The following is an 8262-nucleotide window of genomic DNA, read 5'->3' as shown; positions in this document are numbered from 1 at the left end:
ATGCATATTTCGTCCTTCAGAGTTAAAGGCAATATACAGCTTCCAGCAAACATAATTTTTCATGCATGTCTTCTTAAGCCATGAAAACATCTCAAACTAACACTGATGGATTTAGCAAACTAGCTACGATTTAGCAATGCTAACTTTGTGTTACATGACTAACGTGACGTATTAAATGTGTAAACAAACCTGAGTGTCTTGTTGACATCTGCACTAGCGCACTACCAATGTACTGAAATAAAATGTCCACAACAGTGGTGATTACACATTATTAGCATTAGCATCAGTTGTCGACACAAAAATGTGAAGTAAAACTCGACCATTTTTTTCAAGATGGCGACAGTTAATTTGTGCATGTTTCGCAGAGCTTAACACGGAAAATACAATATACAGCTTTGTGGAATGCAGCAATGCAAACTTTACATGTTGCGCAACTCGTAGACGCTCTTGAGATGAGAAATATTTTTTTAAAACATGTTTTCTTCAGCTGTTTAGAGATACTAACGTTGTGTTGCATGACTAGTATGTGTAAACAAACCGGGGTGTCTTGTTGACGTCCGCACTAGTGCATTAGCACATTAGTGATGTGCTGAAATAAAGTTTTCATGGCCTCACTTACACAACGTTAGCATTAGCATCATTTGTCGACTAAAACTCGACCGCTTGTCTTCAAGACGGTGAGAGTTCATGCGCATTTCGCCCTTCAGAGTTAAACATGGAAAAGATAATAAGAAAAGGTACAGCTTCCAGTAATGCAGCAATGCAACCTTTACATAACACACTACTCGTAGACTCTCATGAGATGGGAAATATTTTTCAATGCATGTCTTCTTCAGCCATGAAAAACATCTTAAACTAGCGTTGATGGATAACTATGATTTAGCAATACTAACTTTACGTGTTGTATGACTAGCGTGTGTAAACAAACCGGAGTGTCTTGTTGACGTCCGCACTAGCGAAGTGCTGAAATAAAATGTCCACGGCCTTATGGAGGGGTTTACACAACATTAGAGTCATTTGTCGACATTAAAAATGGAAAGTAAAACTGGACCATTTGTCTTCAAGATGGCGAGAGTTAATTCATGTGCATTTCAGCCATCAGAGTTAAATGCGGAAAAGACAATATACAGCTGCCGGGAATGCTGGGAAGCTACGAGATGAATATATCAGCGCTCTCCCAGAATTGTTCGACGCTTGAGAGCTGTTTGATCTTTCAATGAACAAGCAGGGCCGAAAAAAAGATCCCAAAGCCCAACGTCATTAAATCTTTGGCGGTTTATTTGTGTAAGCGCTGGAGCTCGAGGAGCGCTGGGGTTGTAGGGGTGGTCTACAGCCCATTTGTTCCTGCTCAGCATTACCGGTGCTGGAATCCATTTCTAGTCTAGAGCGGTGGATGAGGGGGGTCGGAGGGGCCCTCTGAAGTCTTTGGAGGCAATGGCTTGAGACCCCTCTGAGTTACTGAGAGGGAACATTTGGATGCAGCTGTTTTTCAGTGGTCTAAATGGAGACGTTGTGCTGCCGCCCGTGTCTCGGTCTTTCACTTTGCCGGCGAGCTGTTTCAATAACACAAGTGATATCCCTGCAAGCTGCCTGAGCCCTAGACTGGAATTCGTCTTACACTTGAGCACAAGTCAATCTGAAGTGTCAAAACCGGTCTTAATTTAAGACCCAAGAGCCCTCTGCTAATGATTCAGCTATGCTTACCACTCAATTATCTTCCTGATGATTTTTCAACACCTAAATCTCCTGTGAGAAAAGTGCAGGGAATTATTTTCCCAAGCATTCACTTTTGTGGATATTCTATTTTATTTTTATTTTTTGTTGAGCATTGCGCTCCAATATCAGCTTGAAAAGTGTCATACTGCAAAACAACAACAACAACAGAATATATCTGTCTTGTTTTGAAAAAATCTTAAAATAAATAAATAACAATAAAGTGTAAGATAATTAGAACTATTTTTTTTTAATTATTCTCTCAAAATGAAGCTTATTATCAATACAGTTACACTTCTTTATGATTTTTCAACACTTAAATACCCTGTGCGAAAAGATGAGGGATTTTTTTCCCAATCTTTCAGTTTTGTATTTTTTAGAAAATTCTTCCTCATTATTACATTATAAATGTAATCAAAGTACATTAAATTAAAGAAATATGTATTTTTTGTCTTGTTTTCCAAATTTTTTATTTTATTTTTTTTCTCTTGCCCCATTGGCAAGGTTTCCCCCTGATTCTCTCTGCTTTTTCTTATCATTACACAGTTACACTTTTTTTGTTTTATTTATTTATTTTTTATTTTTTTGCTTTACAACCAATTTTTCAGGTCTTCTAAGGAACTGGTCAAGGAAGGAAAGTACTGCCAAGGGGAAATTGTTGGGAATGTGAGTCCATGAATTCAAATAGCCTTGAAATAGTTTTAGACAGCTTTGAACTCAGCAAATATGATGGAAACAAGTTCCTTCTGTAGAGACAATGTGGAACAGGGATAGATGGAGTTCCAAAAACACTATTACAAAATCATAAACAAGTTGTACTTGTTGAGCTGTACTGAACAGCCAATAATCTAAAACACTGTATCAAAACCCATTCGTTTCCAGTGAAGGGCCTCCAGCGAGGTATTCAACTACTCTAATAAGCTATGAGCTAAACTATGGAGCACTTTTGAAGGTTATGTTTTGAATTTTCCTGAAGCTCCTGTGCCAAAAGCATCTGAAGAAAGAATCTGAAAATACTTTTAAACAGCTGAAATATGATTTGGACTGTAGGGAATATGTTACAAATAATTATACACCCAAAGCCGACTGGACAATATTATCAGTGCCATTTTGAATTAGGAGGGTGTACATTCTCTGACAAATTATGACATTCAGCTGCTTTCTGTGATTAATTACATTTGATTCTTTATCTCTGTGGTTACTTCACAAGATATCTCTAACTAGATGTATTCTAATGTTGAGGAATTTTCTGTCCTGTGAAATGAGATAACCCCTGTTAAACTCTAAACAAATATCAATCTCAATTGTATGTGACAGCACCAGTGTGTTTATTATCAGGGCCAAATTATTTTCTTTAATGTGTTTAAGTAGCCAACTTTTTGCTTTTACTTTACTACATTCCAAAACGTAATATCTTGCTTTTATATGTGACTACATTTCATTTAAAAAAAGAAAAAAATTGTTCAATGTTATTTTGAAATGAAGAAATCACCTGCACCGTGACATGATAACAATGTCCTATTCATATGCAAATCATTCTTTTGGATGATTCTTTTTGATGTACCAATTGAATTGGTTCACATTGAAAGCAATAAACATTAGCAAACTGGACCGATCGCATTGCGAAATGTAAACTTGCAGTTGCAACATATAAGCTCGCTTTTCTGAAAAAAGGTCCAGATTGCGAAATGTAAGCTCAGAATTCTGAGGGTGGAAAAAAAGCAAAAATTGTGAAATGTTAATTTACAGTTGCAATATACACTCATAGTTCTGAGAAAAAAAGTCAGATTTGCAAGATGTGAACTTGCAAGTGCAACATAAACTCGCAATTCGAAGAAAAAAGTCAGAATTGCGAAACTTAAACTTGCAAGTGCAACATAAACTTGCAATTCTAAGAAAAAAATTCCAAATTGTGAAATGTAAGCTCAGAATTCTGAGGAAAAAAAAGTAAAAATTGTGAGATGTTAATTTACAATAGCAATATAAACTCGTAGTTCTGAGAAAAAAAAATTCTGACTTGCGAGATATAAACTCTGAATTCTGAGAAAAACAAAATGGCGAAATGTAAGCTTGAAATTTTGAAAAAGAGTCAGAATTGCGAAATGTAAACTTTATCTTGCAATTCTGAGGAAAAAGGCAGAATTGCAATATGTAAACTCGCAATTGTGACCTATAAACTCGCAATTCTCAAACAAGTTCCAAATTGCGAAATGTAAGCTCAGAATTCTAAGAAAAAAAGTAAAAATTGTGAGATGTTAATTTACAATTGCAATATAAATTCGCAGTTCTGAGAAAAAAAGTCAGACTTGCGAGATATAAACTCTGAGAAAAAATTTTCAAGATTTTGCAGTTGCAACATAAACTTGCAATTCTGAAAAAAGGCCCAAATTGCAAAATGTAATCTCAGAATTCTGAGAAAAGAGTAAAGATGGTGAGATGTTAACTCACAATTGCGATATAAACTCGCAGTTCTGAGAAAAAAGTCAGAATTGCGAAATGTAAATTCACAACTACCTTTTTTATTTATTTATTTTTATAATTTGTGGTGGAAACAAGCTTCCATAGTAAATCCAGTACAAGGCGCAACTGTTTACGCTCATTACACAAAAAGCTTGAAAGCTGACGTCTAGTTAGTGATTTATAATAATTCATAATAAGGTCAGACCTTTTTAAGCTCTATCCTGTCTGTTACTAGATCTCCAGAAGCCTGTTTTTAAACTAAAGTATTATTTGCAACAGGATGCAGCACATCAAATTGCAATAACTAAATACTAAGTACTGCGTTTGATACCAAAGTGCATACAAATACAATACTTTGTATGTTTTAAATCAAATTTAAAAGCACTTGGTACTTTTACTGGAGAAACTTTTCATCAAGGCATCTGTATTGTAATTCAAGTCTATGATTTGTATATTTCATCTACCAAAGCTAGTAATTCCCTTCCGAACCATGGGATTGTAATGAATATCCTTGATTGTCTAAAACCATGAGGCATTTTTACTGAAGATATCGGTTTCACTGCAAACTTACTGTATAGGACCATATATTTTTGTCATAGGGGACATATAAAGAGTATTTCAGAAGACCATGAAAGCCCTTTGTCAACAGCAGATAGTTTTCCTATGAGACGAGGGGAGTAAATAATGACATAATAATGGCATAATTTCCATTTTTAGGTGAACTACTTCTTTAAGGCACTGTCATTGTGGTTCTGTCATATCCCACAGTCCTCCAGCTCCCCCTCTCTCTCACTCATCTTTCTACCTCAGGTTTCTTATTTCTCTAGAGCTTGCTCCCACTCCATGTTCACATGTGGAGCTGATTAATGAAATTAATACATTGCTATGCTCTGGTTTGGAGATTTCTGGCAAGGCCACTGTCTGTTTGTTTCCAGACGTCGATCCCCTAGTGGCCACTTTAAACTGAAGTTCTGTTCGTGTAATAGAGCAGAATTCAATGTGCTGGTGAAATATATCTCTGAAAATTTGACTGGAGCCCCAAACTCGATTCAGGCACCAGAGAGCCAGACGCAGTTCAAACAAGTGACCTTACAGTGTCAACAACATTTGTTGGTTATTTGTTAGTTAGCGGATGGTTATTTATCCAAAGGGAATTTCAGTACACTTGTTACACGGACAGTCTGCCTGGAGCGAGCTGGGGTTAACGGCCTCGCTCTAGGGAACAGCGGTGCGGACACAATTCGGAAGCTATTCCAGCATTATTGACAAGTTAAACAGGGCTCTGTCTCTGCTTTAAAGGAACACCCACAATCAGAAATTCTGTCATATTAATGCATGTCGTTCCAAACCAATGTGAGTTTCTTTCTTCAATGGAACATGAAAGTTGGATTTTTTTTAGTCTGATTCGTGAACTGAAATGTTATAGTTTGACATGGATTGATTCCGTTTCAGAATTTTGCTATGCACACTGAAGAATTTGACTTGAAATCAAAACTAACCCTATTAAAGAAGAAAATAATTGTAGCCAAATATGTTTCAGGAGTTGGTAGTCCATTTGAAACTCACATTCTGGTAACGCCCGCTTTTCACATCCAATCAGTTCCTGATGGACACAAACCAGCCTGCCCATTTTTTCTTGATGAATATTCTGATTCACTGTGAAATACAGCAAATTATTGTAAATATAATTTTTGTTGGCAACAAATGTGAAAAAAACTGGTGGAGAATGTAGACTTTATAAAAATATATATTTTTAAGTTCTCTTTCTGCATGGCTTGTACAGTAATATTCTGCATTTAATTATGCATATTATTTACCTCAAAATACGTGCATACTTTTATTCAGCAAGGATGCAATCAAAGAATCAAAGAATTCAGACCAAAGAATTTATCAAAGAATTCAGAAAAAAAAATACATCACGGTTTCCAAATCAATAAATACACGGTTTCCAATATATAAATGTAATCATGAGTAATCATGTGGGACTGAAGTCTGGAGTAATGATGCTGAAAATTCAGCTTTTCATCACATGAATAAATTGCATTTTGCAATATATTACAATAGAAAAAAAGCTATTTTAAATTGTAAAATATTTCACAATATTACAGTTTTACTGTATCAACAAATGCAGCCTTGGTAATCATAAGGGATTTCCTTCAGCCATGTTAAAATATCTTAATTATTCCTAACCTTTCATAATTAACTTTTACTTTATGGACCATAGTAGAAAAACGCTCAATTTCCCAGAATGCTCCAATTTTCCTCATACAGTAGATAACGACAGTATTATTTAATACAGGTATGGCGATCCTTTTGTGGTGCATTTGACAAATATAAATTTTAAGTTTTGATGATGCAAATTTTTTTTTCAACATTGAACAACTACACTAGGGAATAAATATGCATAATTATTTAGAATAAATGACAGTCGTTTATGTTTTGTTGCAAAGTTTGCATTGAACTAATGACATTCCTGTTGTGTGACTGTGTTGAGTTGTAGTTCAATAAATTAATCTTCCTGTCATTCAAATTCATGAATGTCGCAGAACCCCGATGCCGCAAACTTCAATAGTCATTTTTGTTTGTTTGTATTGAAATATTAGAACATGAGAAATTCATTATCATTGATTTACTCCACCAGTCCAACCAAAATAAAAGTAAGACCTGCTTTAGAGTCTTGATTCCTCACAAAATCCTTGCTGTGTGCACATTTTTTGGAAGGGCAGGCATAAACACTATAAAGCTGCTTAATAAAACATTTACATCATTAAAAGAAAAGCTATCTAAATAAATCTGAAGTGCATTTCAGAAGGATAGCATGAAGGGCTGGACCATTGTCACAGAATTTTAACCTAATTATCGTAAGCCTCTACCCCCTCTAAATATTAGGATCTGAGCAATCAATCACGAAACGCTTATTAGCCTAGAGCCCATCCTGCCTTTACTCTTTTGCAATTGCGTGGAATTTCTGCTGGAAGAGTTTGCCGCAACATTCACGTCCCGGGCAGAATTGTTTGCAGTAAGTTTCCCACACCACAAAATGCTGCAAGATGTTGGAAATGTCATCACCTTTTCAAGTTCCTCTCCCACAACCTACTTTTTCAAGCAGCCTCCCATGTGTAACTAATTAGCTGCAAGACTTGGGCTAATTTTATTTTACCCAATTGGTGTCCGAAGCTTCTTTTTTTTCCCATCGTGCTATAAAGTTGTCATGCTCTGTGTGGATCTCCAAAGCTTCACTGTGAACTGTGCATACTGTACTGCTGTAGGAGAAGGAAAATGGCTTTTTGGCTTCTATAACCAACTCATTTTTTTAAGTCTCGGTAGAGGAAACATGCAAACATCTGAGCTTTAACCAGATCTGAGGAAGCGGTTCTTCGAGAAAAGAGCTGTCGAGGGCCTCAGGTAAGGCTTTTGCTGTACTTCCATTAGTGCTGATCTTGCACTAACACCTTATTCCTCTTTATCTGTCAGAACCGCCAGATGTTGGATGCCAATGCGCAGCATGTACGGGGAGCTCGCTTTGCGTCTGTTCAGCAACATGTTTGACAGGGTGAATACAACCCTGTCAAGTGTCCTGAAACTGCCTAGTAAATGGTAAAGCTCCAACACTGTATGAAGCCGTCAATTCATTCGTCTCGTACTTCCCTGTTTAACTATTTCGAAACTAAAACAGCCCCTGTGGGCGAAGAACACGTGTTGTTTACTAAAAAGTGACTGTGATGTAAAATGTTGGTCAACATTCAAGGTAGGTTTTGGCATTTTGTTTAGTAATCAAACCCAGTTAAGAGGCCAGTTAAAAGACCAACATATACTAGCTCGTGCTAGCTAAATGAAGCAAGAATCCATTCAAAATCTAGTTTAGAACAAAGCTATAAGTTATAAGCTGTAGTTATCAATGTAGTTTTTGCATTCATGTTCATATCATATGTTTTTGAAAACTATTCTTATAATAGTCTAAAGTTAGTGACTCTAAAAATGTAATGTGGTGTAACCAGCAAGTAAAGAGTAATAACATATTTTCCTCAGGCCTTGTGTATACATAACTAGGCAGACAGACAGATTTAACATTTACATTGTCATTTAGCA

The 8262-nt window shown here is 36.1% G+C and overlaps 1 long non-coding RNA gene across 1 annotated transcript; it reads left to right on the top strand.

Moving 5' to 3' along the window:
* Nucleotides 1-7132: 7132 nt before the first annotated feature.
* On the top strand, nucleotides 7133-7712 carry LOC107732670 (uncharacterized). Its single transcript, XR_001638895.1, has 3 exons — nucleotides 7133-7192; nucleotides 7492-7578; nucleotides 7648-7712. It is a non-coding gene; the product is annotated as an uncharacterized LOC107732670 (long non-coding RNA).
* The last annotated feature ends 550 nt before the right edge of the window (nucleotides 7713-8262 follow it).

This window comes from Sinocyclocheilus rhinocerous, unplaced genomic scaffold (assembly GCF_001515625.1).
Source record: "Sinocyclocheilus rhinocerous isolate Xijiao unplaced genomic scaffold, SAMN03320098_v1.1 scaffold579, whole genome shotgun sequence".
Classification (NCBI taxonomy): domain Eukaryota; kingdom Metazoa; phylum Chordata; class Actinopteri; order Cypriniformes; family Cyprinidae; genus Sinocyclocheilus; species Sinocyclocheilus rhinocerous.
The sequence above is the reverse complement of the archived record's forward strand: the minus strand, read 5'-3'. Positions and strand labels throughout refer to the sequence as shown.